This window comes from Scyliorhinus torazame, chromosome 2, assembly GCF_047496885.1.
Source record: "Scyliorhinus torazame isolate Kashiwa2021f chromosome 2, sScyTor2.1, whole genome shotgun sequence".
NCBI lineage: Eukaryota > Metazoa > Chordata > Chondrichthyes > Carcharhiniformes > Scyliorhinidae > Scyliorhinus > Scyliorhinus torazame.
Window position 1 is genome coordinate 238,884,898 of NC_092708.1, and position 25,265 is coordinate 238,910,162.

General features: G+C 47.0%; 1 protein-coding gene across 5 annotated transcripts in view; it reads right to left on the minus strand.

Moving 5' to 3' along the window:
* The window catches only part of LOC140396632 (alpha-(1,6)-fucosyltransferase), a 1,055,147-nt gene that overhangs the window by 684,165 nt on the left and 345,717 nt on the right, over window positions 1–25,265 (minus strand). For 2 of the 5 annotated variants that reach the window (XM_072485437.1, XM_072485429.1), the window contains exon 3: window positions 10,779–10,867. The exons of 2 other annotated variants lie outside the window; for them this stretch is intronic. The gene's annotated coding sequence lies outside the window, so the exon portion shown is untranslated. Of the gene's footprint in view, window positions 1–10,528; window positions 10,661–10,778; window positions 10,868–25,265 lie in introns of those variants that run through there. One more of the 5 variants, XM_072485459.1, reaches the window with a different exon arrangement.

Here is a 25,265-nt window from a genome sequence, read left to right on the forward strand (position 1 = left end):
ACAATTCAAAAGGTCATGAGGAGGTGAGTCAGTCCTTTTTTTATATAAATTTAGAGTAGCCAATTATTTTTTTTCTTTTCCAATTAAGGGGCAATTTAGCGTGGCCAATCCAGCTATCCTGCACATTTTTGGGTTGCGGGGGTGAAACCCACGCAGACACTGGGAGAATGTGCAAACACCACACAGCCAGTGACCCAGGGCCGGGATTCAAACCCATGTCCTCAGCGCCGCAGTTCCACAGAGTCAGTCCTTTTAAGGAGATCTTTACTCCCTTTACTTTAATGAGATTTCTATTTTCAACAGTTTTTGCCTGGGTAGAAAGCGGCGAGGCAAGAGGAGGCAAGAAGGGCAGGATCTATCAAATATGTGCCTTTATAGCTCTGCTTATGGGTTAGGAGAAGCAGGAGTGCTTCCTCCAAGCCTAACAAGCTAATTTTGTGAATGAACACCTCTCCCCTGCCATCATAATCTGTCTGATCTCAATCTCCCCTGCATAATTATCATTCTCCCTCACCTCCCGCACTCCAAATCATTCACTCACCTTCCCTACAATGCCTCTGTTCCCAGCTTCATGATTTCTCTGCTGCCCCATCCCCGGGGCACATGGGAAAATTATAACTCCTTCCACCCAGTCCAAGATCACGTCTCAGTAATTATCAGAGCCGTGGATTCTAAATAAGCTTTCAACCTTCGAAACACAGGGGAATACAACATTTATGCAAAACAACATTACAACATTACATGATAACCCTTAAAACCCATCATATTTTTTTGGGTGATTCTGTGCTTATCCATCGTCACACTAACTTATCTTTCCTGAGTTTCAGTGAACAAAATTGAATATAGTTCTCAACCTGGGGCCTGACCAAGGTTCTGTACTGCTGAAATTTCGGGTGCCATAGGGCATGGTTTTCCATCCCTTCTTGCCAAAGGGTTCTTCCCGCTGTTATATTACTTGTTTGTAATATGTCTTTACTCTTTGCTTTACTTCCAGAATGGTCTGATGGTTAGATTTCAAAGAAACTACCAATCTTCAATTCAAAGCAACATAGGTTTAATAAATAACAAATTAAATACTAATGGGTTTGTTCACTCTTACAGAACTATAACTGGTGATGAAGTAAATCAGAATAAGTATTAACTATGTTTAACTATAAGCATTAACTATGCTATTACTCTCTCTCTAACTGCTGTCTCGTCACTCCTGGTTCGAAGAGCCCCAAGATCCTTTGAGTTCCCTGATTTATACATGAATCTAGTGCTGCCATCTACTGGTTGTCTTGCACTATGATGTAGTTGTTAACTCTTTATATACCAGCATACATACATACCACTACACCGGTCCTGCCAAAGGCAACCCCTTGTGCAGTGCATTCACCATTGGTGGGACAGGCCAGCCATGCAAAATGCCGGAGACCTTGGCTAGACCGGTCTTGGTTTTGGAAAAGAGTAAAAACAACAGGGCTGTGATTTTGGAAAAGAGTAAAAACAACAGGGTTGTGATTTTGGAAAAGAGTAAAAACAACAGGATTGTTGTGATGGGGACTTCAACTTCCCCAATATTGACTGGGACTCACTTAGTGCCAGGGGCTTAGATGGGGCAGAGTTTGTAAGGAGCATCCAAGAGGGCTTCTTAAAACAATATGTAGACAGTCCAACTAGGGAAGGGGCTGTACTGGACCTGGTATTGGGGAATGAGCCCGGCCAGGTGGTAGAAGTTTCAGGGGAGCATTTCGGGAACAGTGACCACAATTCAGTAAGTTTTAAAGTGCTGGTGGACAAGGATAAGAGTGGTCCGAGGGTGAAATTGGGGGAAGGCAAATTATAACAATATTAGGTGGGAACTGAAGAACCTAGACTGGGGGCGGATGTTTGAGGGTAAATCAATATCTGACATGTGGGAGGCTTTCAAGTGTCAGTTGAAAGGAATTCAGGACCGGCATGTTCCTGAGAGGAAGAAGGAAAAAAACGGCAATTTTCGGGAACCTTGGATAACGAGAGATATTGTAGGCCACGTCAAAAAGAAAAAGGAGGCATTTGTCAGGACTAAAAGGCTGGGAACAGACAAAGCCTGTGTGGAATATAAGGAAAGTAGGAAGGAACTTAAGCAAGGAGTCAGGAGGGCTAGAAGGGGTCACGAAAAGTCATTGGCAAATAGGGTTAAGGAAAACCCCAAGGCTTTTTACACGTACATAATAAGCAAGAGGGTAGCCAGGGAAAGGGTTGGCCCACTGAAGGATAGGCAAGGGAATCGATGTGTGGAGCCAGAGGAAATGGGCGAGGTATTAAATGAATACTTTGCATCAGTATTCACCAAAGAGAAGGAATTGGTGGATGTCGAGTCTGGAGAAGGGTGTATAGATAGCCTGGGTCACATTGAGATCCAAAAAGATGAGGTGTTGGGCATATTGAAAAATATTAAGGTAGATAAGTCCCCAGGGCCTGATGGGATCTACCCCAGATACTGAAGGAGGCTAGAGAGGAAATTGCTGAGGCCTTGACAGAAATCTTTGGATCCTCACTGTCTTCAGGTGATGTCCCGGAGGACTGGAGAATAGCCAATGTTGTTCCTTTGTTTAAGATGGGTAGCAAGGATAATCCAGGGAACTACAGGCCGGTGAGCCTTCCGTCAGTGGTAGGGAAATAATTGGAGAGAATTCTTCGAGACAGGATCTACTCCCATTTGGAAGCAAATGGACGTATTAGTGAGAGGCAGCATGGTTTTGTGAAGGGGAGGTCGTGTCTCACTAACTTGATAGAGTTTTTCGAAGATGTCACAAAGATGATTGATGCAGGTAGGGCAGTGGATGTTGTCTATATGGACTTCAGTAAGGCCTTTGACAAGGTCCCTCATGGCAGACTAGTACAAAAGGTGAAGTCACACGGGATCAGGGGTGAGCTGGCAAGGTGGATACAGAACTGGCTAGGTCATAGAAGGCAGAGAGTAGCAATGGAAGGGTGCTTTTCTAATTGGAGGGCTGTGACTAGTGGTGTTCCGCAGGGATCAGTGCTGGGACCTTTGCTGTTTGTAGTATATATAAATGATTTGGAGGAAAATGTAACTGGTCTGATTAGTAAGTTTGCAGACGACACCAAGGTTGGTGGAATTGCGGATAGCGATGAGGACTGTCAGAGGATACAGCAGGATTTAGATTGTTTCGAGGTTTGGGTGGAGAGATGGCAGATGGAGTTTAATCCGGACAAATGTGAGGGTGACTAGGGGCTTTTCACAGTAACTTCATTTGAAGCCTACTTGTGACAATAAGCGATTTTCATTTTCATAATGCATTTTGGAAGGTCTAATGCAGGTAGGGAATATACGGTGAATGGTAGAACCCTCAAGTGTATTGAAAGATCTAGGTGTACAGGTCCACAGGTCACTGAAAGGGGCAACACAGGTGGAGAAGGTAGTCAAGAAGGCATATGGCATGCTTGCCTTCATTGGCCGGGGCATTGAGTATAAGAATTGGCAAGTCATGTTGCAGCTGTATAGAACCTTAGTTAGGCCACACTTGGCGTATAGTGTTCAATTCTGGTTGCCAAACTACCAGAAGGATATGGAGGCTTTAGAGAGGGTGCAGAAGAGATTTAACAGAATGTTGCCTGGTATGGATGGCATTAGCTAGGAGGAGCGGTTGAATAAACTCGGTTTGTTCTCACTGGAATGACGGAGGTTGAGGGGCGACTTAACATAAGAACATAAGAACTAGGGACAGGAGTAGGCCATCTGGCCCCTCGAGCCTGCTCCACCATTCAATGAGATCATGGCTGATCTTTTGTGGACTCAGCTCCACTTTCCGGCCCGAACACCATAACCCTTAATCCCTTTATTCTTCATAAAACTATCTATCTTTATCTTAAAAACATTTAATGAAGGAGCCTCTACTGCTTCACTGGGCAAGGAATTCCATAGATTCACAACCCTTTGGGTGAAGAAGTTCCTCCTAAACTCAGTCCTAAATCTTCTTCCCCTTATTTTGAGGCTATACCCCCTAGTTCTGCTTTCACCCGCCAGTGGAAACAACCTGCCCGCATCTATCCTATCTCTTCCCTTCATAATTTTATAAGTTTCTATAAGATCCCCCCTCATCCTTCTAAATTCCAACGAGTACAGTCCCAGTCTACTCAACCTCTCCTCATAATCCAACCCCTTCAGCTCTGGGATTAACCTAGTGAATCTCCTCTGCACACCCTCCAGTGCCAGTACGTCCTTTCTCAAGTAAGGAGACCAAAACTGAACACAATACTCCAGGTGTGGCCTCACTAACACCTTATACAATTGCAGCAGAACCTCCCTAGTCTTAAACTCCATCCCTCTAGCAATGAAGGACAAAATTCTATTTGCCTTCTTAATCACCTGTTGCACCTGAAAACCAACTTTTTGCGACTCATGCACTAGCACACCCAGGTCTCTCTGCACAGCAGCATGTTTTAATATTTTATCATTTAAATAATAATCCCTTTTGCTGTTATTCCTACCAAAATGGATAACCTCACATTTGTCAACATTGTATTCCATCTGCCAGACCCTAGCCCATTCACTTAGCCTATCCAAGTCCCTCTGCAGACTTCCAGTATCCTCTGCACTTTTTGCTTTACCACTTTTCTTAGTATCGTCTGCAAACTTGGACACATTGCCCTTGGTCCCCAACTCCAAATCATCTATGTAAATTGTGAACAGTTGTGGGCCCAACACTGATCCCTGAGGGACACCACTAGCTACTGATTGCCAACCAGAGAAACACCCATTAATCCCCACTCTTTGCTTTTATTTATTTACCAATCCTCTATCCATGCTACTACTTTCCCCTTAATGCCATGCATCTTTATCTTATGCAACAACATTTTGTGTGGCACCTTGTCAAAGGCTTTCTGGAAATCCAGATATACCACATCCATTGGCTCCCCGTTATCTACCGCACTGTTAATGTCCTCAAAAAATTCCACTAAATTAGTTCGGCACGACCTGCCCTTTATGAACCCATGCTGCGTCTGTCCAATGGGACAATTTCCATCCAGATGCCTCGCTATTTCTTCCTTGATGATAGATTCCAGCATCTTCCCTACTACCGAAGTTAAGCTCACTGGCCTATAATTACCCGCTTTCTGCCTACCTCCTTTTTTAAACAGTGGTGTCACGTTTGCTAAATTCCAATCCGCCGGGACCACCCCAGAGTCTAGTGAATTTTGGTAAATTATCACTAGTGCATTTGCAATTTCCCTAGTCATCTCTTTTAGCACTCTGGGATGCATTCCATCAGGTCCAGGAGACTTGCCTACCTTTAGCCACATTAGCTTGCCCATCACTACCTCCTTGGTGATAACAATCCTCTCAAGGTCCTCACCTGTCATAGCCTCATTTCCATCAGTCACTGGCATGTTATTTGTGTCTTCCACTGTGAAGACCGACCCAAAAAACCTGTTCAGTTCCTCAGCCATTTTCTCATCTCCCATTATTAAATCTCCCTTCTCATCCTCTAAAGGACCAATATTTACCTTAGCCACTCTTTTTTGTTTTATGTATTTGTAGAAACTTTTATTATCTGTTTTTATATTCTGAGCAAGTTTACTCTCATAATCTATCTTACTCTCTTTATAGCTTTTTTTAGTAGCTTTCTGTTGCCCCCTATAGATTTCCCAGTCCTCTAGCCTCCCACTAATCTTTGCTACTTTGTATGTTTTTTCCTTCAATTTGATACTCTCCCTTATTTCCTTAGATATCCACGGTCGATTTTCCCTCTTTTTACCGTCCTTCCTTTTTGTTGGTATAAACCTTTGCTGAGCACTGTGAAAAATCACTTGGAAGGTTCTCCACTGTTCCTCAACTGTTTCACCATAAAGTCTTTGCTCCCAGTCTACCTTAGCTAGTTCTTCTCTCATCCCATTGTAATCTCCTTTGTTTAAGCACAAAACACTAGTGCTTGATTTTACCTTCTCACCCTCCATCTGTATTTTAAATTCCACCATATTGTGATTGCTCCTTCCGAGAGGATCCCTAACTATGAGATCCTGAATCAATCCTGTCTCATTACACAGGACCAGATCTAGGACCGCTTGTTCCCTCGTAGGTTCCATTACATACTGTTCGAGGAAACTATCGTGGATACATTCTATAAACTCCTCCTCAAGGCTGCCTTGACCGACCTGGTTAAACCAATCAACATGTAGATTAAAATCCCCCATGATAACTGCTGTACCATTTCTACATGCATCTGTTATTTCTTTGTTTATTGCCTGCCCCACCATAATGTTACTATTTGGTGCCTATAGATTACTCCTATCAGTGACTTTTTCGCCTTACTATTCCTGATTTCCACCCAAATGGATTCAACCTTATCCTCCATAGCACCGATGTCATCCCTTACTGTTGCCCGGATGTCATCCTTAAATAACAGAGCTATACCACCTCCCTTACCATCCACTCTGTCCTTCCGAAAAGTTTGATACCCTCGGATATTTAACTCCCAGTCGTGACCATCCTTTAACCATGTTTCAGTAATGGCCACTAAATCATAGTCATTCACGATGATTTGCGCCATCAACTCATTTACCTTATACCGAATACTACGAGCATTCAGGTAAGGTACACTTATGTTGGCTTTTTTACCTCAGTTCTTAATCTTAACACTTCGATCAGTAACCTCTCCAAAGTTATATTTCCTCTTAACCTTTCTCCTAATTTTCCTCGTCGTCGAACCCATATCTTCCTGTAACAACCTGCCGCGTCGCTTACCATTAATGTTTTCACTTCCCGTTTTATTTCTTTTAGTATTCCTGGTCCTATTCACTGAGCTCCCCTCAGTCACTGTACCTTGTACTGTCACCCTTTTTGATTTTTGACTATGGCTTCTCTGCCTTACACTTTCCCCCTTACTGCCTTATATTTCTGTCCCTGTTTTACTAACTTCCAACTTCCTGCATCGGTTCCCATCCCCCTGCCACATTAGTTTAAACTCTCCCCAACAGCTCTAGCAAACACCCCCCCTAGGACATCGGTTCCAGTCCTGCCCAGGTGTAGACCGTCCGGTTTGTACTGGTCCCACCTCCCCCAGAACCGGTTCCAATGTCCCAGGAATTTGAATCCCTCCCTCTTGCACCATCTCTCGAGCCACGTATTCGTCCTCTCTATCCTGACATTCCTTCTCTGACTAGCTCGTGGCACTGGTAGCAATCCTGAGATTACTACCTTTGAGGTCCTACTTTTTAATTTAACTCTTAGCTCCCTAAATTCAGCTTGTAGGACCTCATCCCGTTTTTTACCTCTATCGTTGGTGCCTATGTGCACCACAAGAGCTGGCTGTTCACCCTCCCCCCCCCCCCCCCCCCCCCAGAATGTTCTGCAGCCGCTCCGAGACATCCTTGACCCTTGCACCAGGGAGGCAACATACCATCCTGGAGTCTCGATTGCGTCCGCAGAACCGCCTGTCTATTCCCCTTACAATTGAGTCCCCTATCACTATAGCCCTGCCATTCTTCTTCCTGCCCAGCTGCGCAGCAGAGCCAGCCATGGTGACATGAACCTGGCTGCTGCTGCCTTCCAATGGTGAGCCATCTCCCTCAACAGTATCCAAAGCGGTATATCTGTTTTGCAGGGAGATGACCGCAGAGGACACCTGCACTGCCTTCCTACTCTTGCTCTGTCTTTTGGTCACCCATTTACTATCTCCGTCAGTACCTTTCACCTGCGGTGTGACCAACTCGCTAAACGTGCTATCCACGACGTCCTCAGCATCGCGGATGCTCCAAAGTGAGTCCATCCGCAGCTCCAGAGCCGTCAAGCGGTCTAACAGGAGCTGCAACTGGACACACTTCTTGCACGTGAAGGAGCCAGGGACAGTGGACATGTCCCTGAGCTCCCACATCGCACACGAGGAGCATATCACGGGTCTGAGATCTCGTGCCATGTCTTAAACCTTCGGTTAACTTCAACAATTTCAATTTCCCCCAAAAACATTTAAATAAAAAAATAAACAACGAAGAACAAAATAAATAAATATACCAATGAAAAGAAACAGAAAAACAGAAACACTGCTTACCAGTCACAAAAAGCACTTCCTCCCCACCCAGCTTTGAATTCCCACCTCGATTCAAATTCCCAAACTCACTCTTAGCTGTGTCTCACTCCTGGCTCTGTCTTCTCTCTGGCTCACTGGGAGAACTCACTGGGAGTGAGTTTACAAGTGGCTCTTTTTAAACTGTCCTGAATTGACTCCCCTCCCCCACCTGCTTTTAGATCAAAGTAGATTAAAGTGACTGACACTTAACTGCCAACCAGTTGTGAGTGGGTGGGGCAGCCCTTGTTAACCTACACTGCACAATACTAGCTTAATTTAAATTAATTTAAACTCCTGAAATTTAAAAGGAGCTGCCTTACTGATTCAATTCAATTCAATTCCTACCTCGATTCAAATTCCCAAACTCACTCTTAGCTGTGTCTCACTCCTGGCTCTGTCTTCTCTCTGGCTCACTGGGAGAACTTGATAGATGTCTACAAATTTATGAGGAGCATAGACAGAGTGGATAGTCAGAAGCTTTTCCCCAGGGTAGAGGGGTCAATTACTAGGGGGCATAGGTTCAAGGTGCGAGGGGCAAGGTTTAGAGTAGATGTACAAGGCAAGTTTTTTTTATACAGAGGGTAGTGGGTGCCTGGAACTCGCTGCCGGAGGAAGTGGTGGAAACAGGGACGATAGTGACATTTAAGGGGCATCTTGACAAATGAATGAATAGGATGGGAATAGAGGGATGCGGACCCAGGAAGTGTAGAAGATTGTAGTTTAGTCGGGCAGCATGGTCGGCACAGGCTTGGTGTGCCGAAGGGCCTGTTCCTGTTCTGTGCTTTCTTTGTTCTTTGTTTATCCCACTCCCAGCCAATGGTGAGCCGCCTCCACCACTGGAAAGCAGTCCGTGCGGGATTTGAAAAATCCCGCTCAAAGTTTCCTCAGTTTTTTTTATTCTAACACACTCGAGATGAAGTTATTTTGACAGCTTTATATACCCATGTACAAGCTTTTAACAATTTTTGAAATTAATTCAGTGATGTGGGCTTCGCTGACTAGGCTAGCATTGATTGTCCATCCCTAACTGCCCCATCCCTAACTGCCCTTGAGAAGGTGGTGATGAGTTGCCTTCTTGAACTGCTGCAGTCCATGCGGTGTACACCCACAGTGCTGTTAAGGAGGGCATTTCGGATTTTGACCCCACGACAGTGAAGGAACAGTGATACATTTCCAAATCAGGGCTGTGAGTGGATTTTGAAGATGGATACCTTAGCTCCTTTCTTTCTTCACCGAGTCTAATCTCTCGCCATTAAGAAAACGTTTGGTTTGTCACACTCAGATCCAAAGTGAAGTTCCTTGTCTTTCCCCCATTTTCAACTCCGTTTGCCTTTGTTTTGTCCATTCCTTTAATCTCTCTCCGCCTCCACCAACCTCCTGTTCCCAAACACACAGTTTACTACCTCCAACGTTAAGTGTCTTTAAATCAGGATATGCAACTCTCTATTCCTTTACCGAAATCATTAATACATGTGAAGAAGTGAGGCCCCAATGGACATCACTGGCCAACACCACTTGCCAGATCGTCTCAGAAAACAAATCGATTTGAACTAAGGACTACTATAGTTCCTCACATTTGCTCTACATTCATAGTATTTAAACCAGCTTGTTTATGGCAATTATATTATTTGTAAAAGGCATTTCATCAGGATTTTACAACTCTGACTTCGAGATAAGGCTTTAATGTCTGAAGCCACACAGCTTCAAAATTTCTATGAAGCTTAAAATAAACAAGCAGCCAATCTAAAAGCATTGTCAAATTAGCCTTAATAATTAACCCTCCAACTCACTGCACGACAGCATTTTTTAAAAATTCATTTCCGGAATGTGGGCATCGCTGACTAGACCAGCATTTATTGCCCTAATTGCCCTCAAGAAGATGGTGGCGGGCTGCATTCCTGAAGCGTTGCAGTCCCTGTGGTGTCGGTATACCCACAGCGCTGTTAGGGAGGGAGTTCCAGGATTTTGACCCCATCGATAGCGAAGAAACGGCTGATATATTTCCAAGTCAGGATGGTGAGTGACTTGGAGGGGAAGCTCCAGGTGGTGGTGTTCCCAGGTATCTGCCCTTTTTCCTTCTAGGTGATGGCGGTTGTGGATAGCGGGTAGCATCGGCAAGGTTGAGAATTCAGAGTGCAAGGAATCATGAATGGAAAAGCACAGCCTCTCCCTCCATAATATTCCAATCCAGGAGAAAGAATTAAGCCATATTCCACTAATTCACTCCATCAGCACCCCTAACCCCAAACAGTTCCCATCAGCCTTTGCCCATAACTCTTTGGACAGTATTCCTGCTGTGTTGTGCAGTTTTAGAATGTTGTTTCAGTCAGTTTCACTTTGGACTTTCTTTTTTATGCATTTTGTTTTGTATGGACTTGTCCAAGCAAAAGCCCTTCATCACAATATACCGTGCGCAATGCAAAAGGCATTCAATTCTTCTCAAAATGGTTGACTACTTTCAAAACGGCCATTACCTCAATAGATATTTCTATCCTCTTTCCAACCACCTCCAGTTGTAAATATACTTGAGACATTTTAAGTTGTTTGGAAAATGGTGACAATAGGCATGCATCATGTATTTTTTAAAATTCCACAAGCGCATAAATGCCTGCGACATCACGTTGTTGATGGTCTTGAAGAAGAATCTCTGAAGTTTTTGAAATTCTGCAATTGGTTTTCGCCATGAATAAACAACGAAAGCACCTTAAGAGGTGAATGTTTTACCTCCACTGTCAGATGATTAGGGACCAGAGAAAATAGTTTCAGATCCTGCCCGTTTCCTCAATATTTTCTTTTTACATCATCTTCATTTGCTGCAAAATTGAAAGCACAACGTAAACAATCTTGCCAGTGACAGTTCAAACGATTTTTTTTTACCCAGTGTGAAATATAGTTGTCACGGCAGCCAGAATCCATCTGTCTGCGGGCCAGTGCCAGGAGATTTTCGGCTGATTAAACATTTTTAGTGCTGTTAGTTCACAAACATAATCCTATTTCCTGAAAGTCACGCATTTCACCTGCAAAGACGTTCATAAATTTCCTCCCCTATAAAATCGGCAATATCGCTCAATTTGAAAGCATTGCAGTGCATGCTCGATCAGGTTAAGAAGCAAGGTGCACACACAACAAATCAAGGATTGTGGTAGAAGGTTCACTTTGAACACAGAGGGACAATGCGATAGCTTAAGGAAAACAAAGCGGAAATAGAGCAGATTTTTTTGTTGGAATTAAGGGGAGAAATGGAAGAGCAACCTTTTATTTGAAATTAAAAAGGGTGGTAAATTTGTGGAACAGATTACCTGTGCAAATGATGATCAGAAAGCTTGTTCTTTTTTAATGTGTTGCAAGAAGGAATGATATAGGATGGCATGGTAGCACAGTGGTTAGCACTGTTGCTTCAGAGCACCAGGGACCCGGATTCAATTCCTGGCTTGGGTCATTGTCTGTGCGGAGTCTGCACGCTCTCCTGTGTCTGCGTGGGTTTCCTCCGGATGCTCCGGTTTCCTTCCACAAGTCCCGAAAGACGTGCTTGTTAGGTGACTTGGACATTCTGAATTCTCCCTGTGTGTACCCGAACAGGCGCCAGAGTGTGGTGACTAGGGCATTTACACAGTAACTTCATTGCTGTGTTAATGTAAGCCTACCTGTGACACTAATAAAGATTATTATTATTATATAGGTTCTTGACAACAAAGGATATCCAAGATCGCTGGAGGTACACCATGGATAGAATGTGGCTAAGTTTGAGTTAAATGGGTCGATAGTCTGTTCCTGTCTGAAACTGTTGCTATGTTTCTTTAATTGTCCAACTCTGTCATCCTCCCCATAGTGCACTTAACTTGACCTGTTGAGGATCACACTTAAAGCACTGAGATGCAGAGGGTTTGGGATGGGTGTACGGATGGAATCACATCTTTCTTCCTCTTGCTGACGACACTGCCCAAACTTTAAACTGAGCTCTTTCACCACTACGTCGCAAATATGCTGTGCTGCACTTTCAATAAAGCTTTCATTTAATGCAATTTGTTTCCGTTATGCAACAGTACAGTTGAAACAGATGGTGAAAATCATAAAAATGTAAAAGTACACGCGTCACATTCAGAGGTGTAGATTCAGAAGAGGCAGCAGGGCATTAAGGTGGCGGTGAATCAATGATATCAGCCCAGAAGTTACTATTTTCAGGAGTCATACCAGAATGTTTACCGTTCTGACACAGCTGAAAGAGACAACAGGGAAATGTTGTATATAAGGTCTCAGTTATTTAAATTATTTAAACAAAACCAAGCACTGTAACTATTGCAACAGTGGACAAAAAATGTCACACAAATGGATGCTTTTTATCTGTGACTGCTTGTAGCAGATTAAACTACTATTTGCAGTTATTTACAGGTTGTTTTTTTTTATTTTCTAGAACATACAGTGCAGAAGGAGGCCATTCAGCCCATCAAGTCTGCACCGACTCACCTCAGCCCTCACTTCCACCTTATCCCTGTAACCCAATAACCCCTCCTACCCTTTATTTTTGGTCACTAAGGGCAATTTATCATGGCCAATCCACCTAACCTGCATGTCTTTGGACTGTGGGAGGAAACCGAAGCACCCGGAGTAAACCCACGCACACACGGGGAGAAGGTGCAAACTCCATACAGTCACCCAAGGCTGGAATTGAACCTGGGTCCCTGGCACTGTGAAATCTGGAGTAAATGTGGAGTAATGGTGACAATGGCAACGATCATTGATTGAGATAAAAACCCAACAGGTTCACTGATATCCTTTGGGGAAGGAAATTTGTTAGCTTCACCCAATCTGGCCTGCATGCAACTAGTAATGTGTTTCACTCTGAACTGCCCCCTGAAAAGTGTTGCCAACTGTGATTAAATGTATTCCTGAAGGCTTCATCACATGACCTGCCCACACACCCCAGCCATCAGTCATCCAGCACATCCATCCTTGTGATCCACTGTCTTCCTGTCCAATTGGAAAGGAAAAAAAGACTTACTACCCAATTGGATGACTTTCAGCCAAAGGGTGTTTTGCCCCCATTTTCAATATTTTGATGTCCGGTAATGAGAAATGCTCAAAGAAATGGAGGGTGAGCAAGTCTACCTCCGAAATGGCCTAGTAAGCCATTCAGTTCAAGGGCAATTAGGGATGGGTGGCAAATGCCAGCCTTGCCAGTGATGCCTGCATAGAAAGAATAAGTTTTAAAACAGCCGAGGTACATCCCAGCACAGAATGTCCGCAAGGAGGCCTTGACCTATAGCCTGAGCCGTTGTGCGGGTCTCTTAAGTTTGAAATCTTGCCTCATTATTAAGTGCTCACGAAGTAACAACTTGGAAGTTGCAAATGCTGAGGAACAGCTTACAATGAGCATCTGTGCACAGGATGGATGACCTTGAATTTCTAACACAGCACACACACTGATTCAGGTACGAACACTGGCTGGGAGCAATACATACAGAACTGAAAATGAAATGAAAAGGAGTCTCGAACTGGCTAGAATAATGTGAATGCCACGAGCGGGCAAGTATGTGAGAGGGGGGGGGGGGGGGAATAACAGAGACAAGCAGAATAATAGAGAAAACATGCAAGATCAGCTGTTAAAAGGCGCCACTCAATGACAGACAATAGTAATTGTTACCGGACAATGGTGAGTGTTGGCTGACAGTTAAGAAAGCAGGCTCACTCTGAAGCACCAAAACGTTTTAAGTGAAGAAGCACCTGGAGGAGGGAAGTGGGACCCTCGCTGGAGGATGGACCATCGAAAGATGGATGAACGAATCCTTGAATCAGCTAACAAGCTTGCACTACTGCGTTAGAGTTAGGGGCTGGTTTAGCACAGTGGGCTAAATAGCTGACTTGCAATGCAGAACAATGCCAGCAGGGCGGATTCAATTCCCGTACCGGCCTCCCCGAACAGGCGCCGGAATGTGGCAGCTCGGGGCTTTTCACAGTAATTTCATTGAAGCCTACTTGTGATAATAAATGATTATTATAATAATAGAGTCAACAGAAGAGGAAACCGTGGGCAGTCGGAGCTCAAGCCCCTGCCTTAAGGGACGTGAAGGACAGTCTGAAGCGCTTTGCCATCTGACTGGTGGCGAGGAGTAAACACAGTAGGAAATACAGAGAGGGAGGGAAAGATGGAAGGAGAAACGGATGAAAACGGACCTAAAACTCACGACTCAAACGGTAAAGTGAAAAACAAGAGAAGAAAAGAGAGATGGACATACAAAAATTAAGTGGAGAGTAACAACCACAGGAAAACAAGAAAGAAAGATGAAAAGTGGCTGAGATAAGGGATGATGGTAATGGCATTTCCTGTTTTTACTGGAGGGAACAACATTAGGCTCTGGTCGGTCTTTTTGCTAAGAGGGTCAATGTCACTGCCAGGGATAGGGATAGGGGGGAAAAGGGAGAATGAGGGGAGAGATGTACTTTCCACAGTGGATCCGCATGAAAACTGGCAACAAGACCAGGTACAACTCCAAGAGGAAACACTGAAGAAGGACTAAGCTGGGCCTGTAAAGGCACACACCATCACTGGTACACTACCAGCCAAAGTCATCTCTGTTACAGAGAAGGGTAATATGAAAGCACAGATCTGAAAGCTGGAGAGGATAGTTATGTTTTCTGTTGTGGAAAATAAAATTAGAGATCTTTATCAAAAACAAGGAAAAATGGCCGGTCTTATGTGAACATAATTTGGAGCCTATAAATAATAAAGGCAATAGGGAAATACATCAGACAGGGTGCACCTGCTCCAAATTTGAAAACAAATGGATTCCCCAAAGTGCTAACATTTCCCTGACACTTGACAGATTTAGCCTAGGGAATGTACAGCTGTCAGTTCCTGCAGGTGTCTTCAAACCTCTTGAAGTAGGCCTAAGGCTGGCAGCAATCACATTCACACCTGAGCTTACTCTCACCCAACAGCAGCTTGCAGCCAAAGGTGCTTGACTGAGGCAGGAGCAGGAACCTTAGCTGCTCTTTCTGTGCTTTTTTTACCCAGGCCAGTGTAAAAAGGATCAAACTCAACACCAACAAGGCAATAAGTTGGAAAGTGTCTCCTTCCACAGAGTGCTTTTACACAGTCTCTGCACGCTCTCCCAGTGACTGCGTGGGTTTCCTCCGGGTGCTCCGGTTTCCTCCCACAATCCAAAGACGTGCAGGTTAGGTGGATTGGCCATGCTAAATTGCCCTTAGTGCCCAAAAAAGGTTGGGTGGGGTTACTGGGTTGCGGGGATGGGGTGGAGGCGTGGTCTTAAGTGAGGTGCTCTTTCTAAGGGGCCGGTGCTGACTCGATGGGCTGAGAATATGAACGCAAGCTAGCAAGAAATATACAGACAAACTGTAAAAGCTTCTTTAAGTATGTGAAAAGGACAAATGAGGGTCCATTACAGGTGGAGATAGGAGAATTTATAATGGGAAATAGGGAATGGTGGGAAACTAAACAATTACTGTGTGTCTGGTTGGATCATCTGGTTGGAGAGTAAAACGTCTCACTGTGTTCAATTGGCTCTTACATCATTAAGGTTCGTTCCTCCAATATCTTACCCAAATATATATATATTCAAATTATTGATTTCTGTGCATGAAAAAATTCTTTCTGAAACAGTCCAAATTTGCCAACCACCTGTTTGAATTTTTGTCATGACTTAAATTGACATGTGCTTTGTATTTAACTTTTCCATCCCATTTAATGTCATAAACTGCTCTGCGATATATATGGTCATGGATTTGCCTAGTAACAGCAATCTGCCAGCAACAGGTGAAAATCTGTCTAGCAACAGCAGTCGCCAGCATTCAAAAGGCATGATGAGATGAGACTTTCCCAGTATCAGGGTGAAGAGGCATATGGACAGAAACAGGTGTAAATAGCCCTGTTAATAGAAACAGCTTACCTAGACAACTGTGAGGGATCAATGGAAGTATACACAAGCTAATTTCTAGAGTCAAGAAATATGAGAGAGGCAGACAGTCATACACACAGATAAGAATCAAAGGGCAAAACAAATGAAATAATTTCCATCACCCTCAGAATCAGCCGGAGAGGTCCATTTTTACATCTCAGTCTTATAGAGCTATGGTTATGCAGAAACCTTCATAAAGGCATTTGGAATATCTTCACTGGACCAGGAAAAGACATTTCGTACACTTGATTATCATTCGTGTATTATATGGTAATTATAATTTGACTCATAGATTTACTTAATTTGGATGTTGTTTTGGGAAAGGGTAAGTCTTAAGGAGTTTGGGGATCTTAGATATATTTTGGAATAAGTAGTAAGTTCTACATAAACTGTGTGTGTGTTTAGTTATTCATATACTTAAGTGTTCTAGAGTATTGTAGTCTGTTCGTGTATAGTTGTTTTTCTCTTTAATTTCCTAAATAGTCTTTAATAATTGTTACACAGTTATTCCTGGGCTGGTTATTCTCACTGGAGTTTCACGTGACTCCTCATACAATTTTAAAAACTATAACACACCCATGAACTGGTTTCATGTTGGGATACCATTGCAACAAGCTAATGGAAAAGGGAAATATTTTGTTGCCCTTCATCACAAGAGGATTTGAGTATAGGAGTAATAAGTCTTGCTGCAGTTGTCTTGAGCCTTGCTAAGAAAACACCTCGAGTATCGTGTACAGTTTTGGTCTCCTTACCTAGGGAAGGATATATTTGCCATAAAGTGGCTGCAATAATGGTTCTCCAGACTGATGCCTAGTTGGGAATTTACTGGGTTGCAATAACTGACGACAATGGATTAACAGCAATGAGGGGCTATTAATAGTACAGAGCTCTTACGCATTGTATGTCTGTCTGTGCTCCAGGGATAACTCTCACAGTGCAGACCCCTTTTGCACCCACGTCATCCCAGTATCCTCATGACTACCTTGTCTGCCTCTGGAATGGCAGGGATAGTGGATTGGGGGTTTCAGACCAGAGACAGTCTCAGGGTAAGGTGTAAACCTTTAGGACTGAGATGAAGCCGAATTTCTTCATTCAGAGGATGGTAAACCTTTGGAACTCTCTACTCAGACAGCTATGGAGACTTAGTCATTGAGTATGTTCAACGAAGATGGGTACATTTCTAGCTTATTAAAGATGTCAAGGTATATGTGGATCGTGCAGGAAAATGGTGTTGATGTAGATCATCCATGTTCTAGTTGAATGGCAGAGCAAGCTCAATGGGCTGAATGGCCTACATCTGTTCCCCTTTCCTGTGTGCCTATGAATTCGACACAATCAGTGTAACAGACCAAGCAGAACAGCATAACCTTCTCGGAGTTCCATTCCACTGATTAGGCAATATAGTTCAAGAATCTGTGCCAGAGTGAGGGGGGGAAAAAAAATCCGTAATTATTTTATCCTGAAATCCAAAGGTTGCGGTTTCTGCCAAATCGATTGATGGTTTTCAGCTCTGAGGCTCCCTGGAACGTCAGACCCTGGAATGGAAATCACGACCAGACATCTGGTCTATTGACTGCAGATTACTGAATAGATTCCATTCTGATGCAGCCGATTTTCTCCCCTCCTCAACGGGTTGATTGGTGCTGGGGCACAAGGCCAGGTTTCTTACTTCAATGGGCTGATCAGTCTTCAGCTGCACTGCCCATGTGTGAACTCATTGGCAATGCAGCTGAGCCAAAGCTTCCCCATTGCCCACTCAGCAGAAGTCAATAGATGATGAGAGACAGGAACCTCAGGTGATTTTGCCCCCCTTGACTACAGCCTACGGCACTGAGGCTAAACCTTAATTTGGACCATCTGACAGTAATTAAAGCTACATCTTACAATGCTGTACAGCTTCAACACCTGTTACATGGAGCACTCATCCATAACATAACTAGAGAGGATAGAATATTTTGATTCTTAAAGAGTCAGTCTCTTCAGCAAAAAAAAAATACTTTTTTTGTTCATGCTTATATCTACTACTTTCGGGGCAGCACGGTGGCACAGTGGTTAGCACTGCTGCCTCATGGCACCGACGTCCCGGGTTCGATCCCAGCTCTGGGTCATTGTCCGTGTGGAGTTTGCACATTCTCCCCATGTTTGCGTGGGTTTCGCCCCCACAACCCAAAGATGTGCAGGTTAGGTGGATTGGCCACGCTAAATTGCCCCTTAATAAGAAAAAATGAATTGGGTATGGGTAATTTATGTTTTTTTAAAATGTCTGCTACTTTCCTCGTTTCCGACTTACCAAGTCCCATACACAGGCCGCACAGATCAGCAAACCAGATTCTACCTTTATTTGCCTAATATCTTGTTCGTTTGACAATGAGATTCAGGAATAGCACTAAGAATCTTCACCACCATGCTGGAATGCACCTTGTGTTGTCACTGGATCACCTCGATGTCAAAGTGGAAGAACGTACAATCCACCAGCCTGAGGTGCAGGCTGTAAACCAACAGACAAATTTATTCAACGTTGCACGAATCAGCGAGACATTCTCATAACATATGCAACTGCAGACCTTACTATTTAACTCCAAACAGCGATGCAGCCAGGTGTTAGTGCAGAGGGTGAAGTCTGTCCCCGCAAGGCTCAGTATATCTCTGCCACCGCCTCAGAAGAGACCAATTAACTCACCCAGACCGGATGATTTCCGGTTGCGGCTATGCGGAACTAAGTCGCACGTTCGGCAGCTCCCGCCAGAAACGGACTTTTGCGCTCTTTTTAGGGCCCCCAGCGGCATTTGTTCGACGGTTCCCAGTGTGGGAAGGTGACAGTAACATTTGCCCGGCACTGTATGGGTTGGACCAGGAGTGGAGCGGTGAAAAAAGTAGTTTTGGAGCAGCGAAAAGTGCGAGGGAGGAAAACCAAGATGGCGGCAGGTGGAGACCAGGGAGCGTGGGCGCAGTGATCACAGAGACAGCAGGAGTTTCTCCAGCGCTTCTTCATGGAATTGAAGGGAGAGCTGTTGGAGCCGATGAAGGCTTCGATAGACAAGCTGCTCGAGACCCAGAAGGCCCAAGGGGCGGTGATCCGGGAGGTACGGCAAAAGGCCTCGGAGAACGAGGACGAGATCTTGGGCTTGGCGGTGAAGGTAGAGGCGCACGAGGCGATGCATAAGAAATGACAGGAGAAGTTTGAGGACATGGAGAACCCGTCGAGGAGGAAGAACCTGCAGATTCTGGGCCCCACGGAGGGAATGGAAGGGTCGGATGTTGGAGCATACGTGGTCACAATGCTGAACACGTTGATGGGCGCGGGGGTCTTCCCGAGGCCCCTGGAGCTGGAGGGGGCCCACCGAGTCCTGGCGAGGAAGCCCAAGCCCAACGAGCCGCCGTGGGCGGTGCTGGTGCGGTTCCACCGCTTCGTGGACAGGGAGTGTGTCCTAAGGTGGGCAAAGAAGGAGTGGAGCAGCAGGTGGGAGAATGCAGAGGTCTGGATATACCAGGATTGGAGCGCGGAGGTGGCCAAGAAGAGGGCCGGGTACAATCGGGCTAAGGCGGCTCTGCATCGGAAGGGGTGAAATTTGGAATGTTGCAGCCCGTGCGACTGTGGGTCATTTTCAAGGCCGGCCACCACTACTCTGAGACGCTGGAGGAGGCGTGGACCTTTATCCAGGCCGAAAAGTTGGACTTGGATTGAGGGTCGGTTGCGAGGGGATGTTTGGGGGGGCGGGGGGGGGATTGATGTGATTGTTGTGTTTTGGGGGGGGGGGGGATGTTCTGTTCTGTTTGGTACTGTTTTTTGGGTGCTGGGTGAAATGGTTCATAGTGGGGGTTTGGTGAGAGTGCGGGCGTTGGTGGTTGGAAGAGGGGGCCCCATTGGGGGGGGGGGGGGCGCCGAGGTGGGGGAGCTGGGATCAGGCCGTGAAAGGGAGCTGCGAAGGCTTGGTGGAAAGCGCGGGCTTCTCCCCGCACTAGGGAAGGAAGGGGGCGGGGTGGGGGGGGGTGCTGGAGAGGAGCACCCGCTGATGGACAGGAGGGGGTGGGGAGGAGATTCTCTCACTGGGGGGGGTCGATGGAGTGGCGGGAGCAGCCGGGGTTAGCAGACTTCCGGGAGTGCAATGGGGGGAGCAATGCTAGGGGGGGACCTAGCTCCGGGGGGGGGGGGGGCTCTGGGCTGCTGCTGCATTTGCCAAAGGGGAGCTGGATCCTGAAGAGAGAGTCGGGGCGGGGGTCTGCCGCTGGGGGGAACGGAGAGTGCGGAGACGCGGGCACGTGGCTGGCCTAGGAAGGGAGATGGCTAATCGGCAGAGGGGGGTGGGGGGTGGGGGGGGGGGGGCAGCCCCCCGATCTGGCTGATAGCTTGGAATGTGAGAGGCCTGAATGGGCCGGTCAGGGCCCGTGTGTTCGCGCAACTGAAAGGAATGAAGGCAGAGGTGGTCATGCTCCAGGAGACGCATTTGAGAGTGGCAGGCAAGGTTAGGCTGAGAAAGGAGTAGGTAGGGCAGGTTTTCCATTCCGGGTTGGACGCAAAGAATCGAGGGGTGGCGATTTTGGTGGGGACGCGGGTGTCGTTTGAGACACTGAGCATCGTGGCAGAAAATGGAGGTAGGTACGTGATAGTGAATGGTAAGTTGCAGGGGGTGCGGGGGGTCTTGGTGAATGTGCATGCTCTGAATTGGGACAATGCCAGATTTATGCGGCGCATGTTGGGCCAGATTCCGGACCTGGAGGCAGGGAGCTTGATAATTGTGGGGGAGGGGGGGGGGGGGGGGGGGGGGGGGAGACAATTTAATACGGGATTGGATCCAGCATTGGACCGCTCTAGGTCCAGAACGGGTAAGAGGCCGGTGGCGGCCAAGGTGCTGAGGGGGTTTATGGACCAGATGGGAGGAGTGGACCCATGGAGTTTGTTAGGCCGGGGGCCAGGGAATTCTCTTTCTTGTCCCACGTCCATAAAGCCGACTCCCGGATTGACTTCTTCGTTTTGAGCAGGGCGCTGATCCCGAGGGTGGAGGGCATGGAGTATTCGGCCATAGTCATCTCAGACCATGCCCCGCACTGGGTGGAGCTCGAGCTAGGGGAGGAGAGGGACCAGCGCCCGCTGTGGCACCTGGAGGTGGGTTTGCTGGCGGATGAGGAGGTGAGCGGGCGGATCCGGGGGTGCATTGAAAGATACCGAGAGGTTAACGATAATGGGGAGGTGCAGGTAGGGGTGGTCTGGGAGGCGCTGAAGGCAGTGATTAGGGGAGAGCTAATCTCCACTAGGGCCCGCAAGGAGGGGAAGGAGAGGAGAGAGAGGGAGAGGTTGGTGGGCGAGATTTTAAGGGTAGATAGGAGGTATGCAGAGGTCCCCGAGGAGGGAATACTCAAGGAGCGACGAAGCCTCCAGGCCGAGTTCGACCTGTTGACCACCAAGAAGGCGGAGGTGCAGTGGAGGAAGGCACAAGGGGCGATGTGTGAATACGGGGAGAAGGCTAGCCGGATGCTGGCACACCAGCTTCGGAAGCGGGAGGCAGCGAGGGAGATTGGGGGAGTTAGGGATAAAGGGGGGTACACAGTGCGGAGTGCGGTGGGAATAAATGGGGTATTTAGAGACTTCTATGAGGGGCTGTGGAGGTCTGAGCCCCCGACAGAGGATGGGGAGATGCGCCGTTTTCTGGACCGGCTGAGGTTCCCGAGCGTAGAGGGGCAGGTGGCGGGCTTGTGGCACCGGTAGGGCTGGAGGAGCTGACTAAGGGGCTGGGGAGTATACAGGCGGGGAAGGCACCGGGGCCAGATGGGTTCCCGGTGGAATTTTACAGGAAGTATATGGACCTCTTGGGCCCACTACTAGTGAGGACTTTCAATGAGGCGAGGGAGGGGGGTCCAACCCCCGACGATGTACAGGGCGCTGATCTCGCTAATCTTGAAGCGGGACACGGACCCTTTACAGTGTGGGACGCATCGGCCAATCTCGCTCCTCAACGTGGATGCGAAGCTGGTAGCGAAGGTGTCCCGGGGGTGATCCACGAGGGCCAGACGGGTTTCATGAAGGGAAGGCAGCTAAACACCAATGTGCGGAGGCTCCTAAATGTAATCATGATGCCTGCAGTTGAGGGGAAAGCGGAGATAGTGGCGGCTATGGTTAGCGGAGAAGGCCTTTGATAGGGTGGATTGGGGGTACCTGTGGGAAGTGTTGAGGAGGTTCGGGGAGGGGTTTGTTAGCTGGGTTAGGTTACTGTATGAAGCCCAGGTGGCGAGTGTGGCCACCAATCGGAGGAGGTTGGAATACTTTTGGCTGTACCGGGGGACGAGACAGGGGTGCCCCCTAGCCCCCCTGCTATTTGCTTTGGCAATTGAGCCTTTGGCGATGGCTTTGAGGGAGTCCAGGAACTGGAGGGGGCTGGTGCGGGCAGGGGTGGGGGGTCCACCGGGTATTGCTGTATGCCGACGACCTGTTCCTGTATGTGGCGGACCCGGTGAGGTGGATGTTGGAGGTGATGCGGATCCTCAGGGAGTTTGGAGACTTTTCCAGATATAAGCTCAACATGGGGAAGAGTGAGCTATTCGTGATACACCCAAGGGACCAGGGAAGGGGGATAGACGAGCTTCCACTGAAGAGGGCGGAAAGGAGTTTTCGGTACCAAGGGATCCAGGTGGCCAGGAGCTGGGGGGGCCCTACACCAGCTCAACTTAACGAGGCTGGTGGAGCAGAAGGAGGAGGAGTTTAAAAGGTGGGATATGCTGCCACTCTCCCTGTGTAGAAGGAACTTTAGTTGTCGGATTAGTTGCCTTAATACCCTGTACTCCTTCTTACCTGGCTGCTTGACTATATTTCATGGCAATAGGCATTTGGCAAAGCATTATGGATATATTAGCTTTATTTCAGTCAAGAAGTTCTGCATGCAATAGGCAGAAGGCCAGACTATGTAAACAAGTGCACAGCTGCACATTTTGCTGAGAGTAGACGATTATTATTGTCCTTAGGCTGGGAATTCAAGGCCTGTTTTTTAACTCTGTTTGCTTGTCTGTGTTTGGGCTTATCAAAGGAATGCCTTGTTTTTCCATAATATTGCTTATTAAACCATATAAAGTACTGCTATACTCTTGTAAGGTGGGGACAATTAGAAGGACGGTGGTCACTCTAACTCCCTCCACGAACTTCGTGTTATAATAAAAGACCTTTGCGAAACCTTGAAGTTTTGGCTAGTTTTTTCCGTGACACCCTGGCGGGTAGGGTACAGTCGGTGAAGATGACGGTGCTCCCGAGGTTCCTTTTTATATTCCAGTGCCTCCCCATCCTGATCCTGAAGGCCTTTTTTAAGCGGGTCAGCAGGAGCATCATGGGGTTTGTATGGGCGAAAAAGACCCCGAGGGTGAGAAGGGTGTTTTTGGAACGGAGCAGGGACAGAGGAGGGCTAGCGTTGCCTAATCTGTGTGGGTACTACTGGGCTGCCAATGTGGCGATGATACGCAAGTGGGTAATGGAGGGGGAGGGGGTGGCATGGAAGAGGCTGGAGATGGCGTCATGTGTGGGCACAAGCCTGAGAGCGCTGGTGACGGCACCGCTGCCACTCCTGCTGACAAGGTTCACCAGGAGTCCAGTGGTGGCGGCGACCCTCAAAATTTGGGGGCAGTGGAGACGCCACAGGGGGGAGGGAGAGGCTTCGGTGTGGTCCCCGATCCGAGAGAACCATCGGTTTATCCCGGAGAGAATAGGGGATTCCTGAGCTGGCACAGGGCAGGTATTAGAAGGATGGGGGACCTGTTTATAGATGGGACGTTTGCGAGCCTTGGGGCATTGAAGGAAAAATTTAGGCTCCCCCCTGGAAATGCCTTCAGGTGAGGGCATTTGTAAGACGGCAGGTGAGGGAATTTCTGCTGCTGCCAGCACGTAGGATCCAGGATAGGGTGCTCTCGGGGGTGTGGGTTGGAGAAGGCAAGGTCTCGGCGATCTACCAGGAGATGCAGGAGGAGGAGGAGGCCTCGGTGGAGGAGCTGAAGGGTAAATGGGATGAGGAGCTGGGGGAGGAGATAGACAAGGGTACGGGGGCGGACGCCCTGGGTAGGGTAAATTCTTCCTCCTCTTGCGCCAGGCTTAGCCTGATACAATTTAAGGTTCTGCAGAGGGCGCACATGACTGGGGCAAGGCTGAGTCGGTTTTTTGGGGTAGAGGACAGGTGTGTGAGGTGTTTGGGGAGCCCAGCAAATCACGCCCACATGTTCGGGGCGAGCCCAGCACTGGATGGGTTCTGGAGGGGCGTTGCGAGGACGGTGTCTAAGGTGGTAAACAACCGGGTTCAGCCGAGTTGGGGGCTCGCACTATTTGGGGTATCAGACGAGCCGGAGTGCAGGAGGCGAAAGAGGCCGATATTCTGGCCTTTGCGTCCCTGGGAGCCCGGCGGGGTACTTTGTGTTTACTACTGTGTTTATTTTGTATAATGGGGGGCTTGTATATTGGGGGAATACGTGACATTGCTCTAAGATATTTATTTATGTGTTCTGCGTTTTTTCTTATTTCTGTAAGGCCGGGGGGGTTTCTGTTGAAAATATATAAAAATTTGAATAAAAATAGATATTTTTTAAAACTCACCCAGACCGGATGCAGAAACCAGTGTTCCAATTTTTTTTGTGAAAGGGTTGGAGGCCTTTTATGCGGTTTGTTTATGTATGGAATGGAGCGGAAATATCGGGAAAATGGAATGTGATATTTCCTAAATTTCTATGAGGTGGTTTCCCCCTTCACACGACCCCCAGTGCCACTCCTCCATCTCAATAATCTCTCCACTGAGACGTTTCAGATGCTCGTTGAATCTTTATTGAGAAACAGCTTATTACGGCATCATCCTGCCAATAGATAGTGAACAAGAGCATTATCACTTCCTCTGATAATATATACTGTTTCAGTAGCATATCATGCAGTTCAAATTAACCCCCATACTAAATGGATGAACAGCAAAGTTTAAAAAAAAAATTTAGAGTACACAATTTGTTTTCCCCCAATTAAGGGGCTATTTAGCATGGCCAATCCACCTACCCTGCACATCTTTTGGGTTGTGGGGGTGAGACCCACTCAAACACGGGGAGAACGTGCAAACTCCACATAGACAGTGATCCAGGGCCGGGATCAAACTCAGGTCCTCGGTGCCGTGCTAAATACTGTGCCACCCTGATTAACAGCAAAGCTAACCAGTGTTACAAATCCTCCAACCATTGAATGTACTCGTTCATTGGTCAACTTGAGCAGAGAAGGGGGGATATTTCCACTTGTGGGCGTTTGGCTTGCTGTAGTCATGTGACCACGAGGCACAGGCTGGAGGACAGCCATATT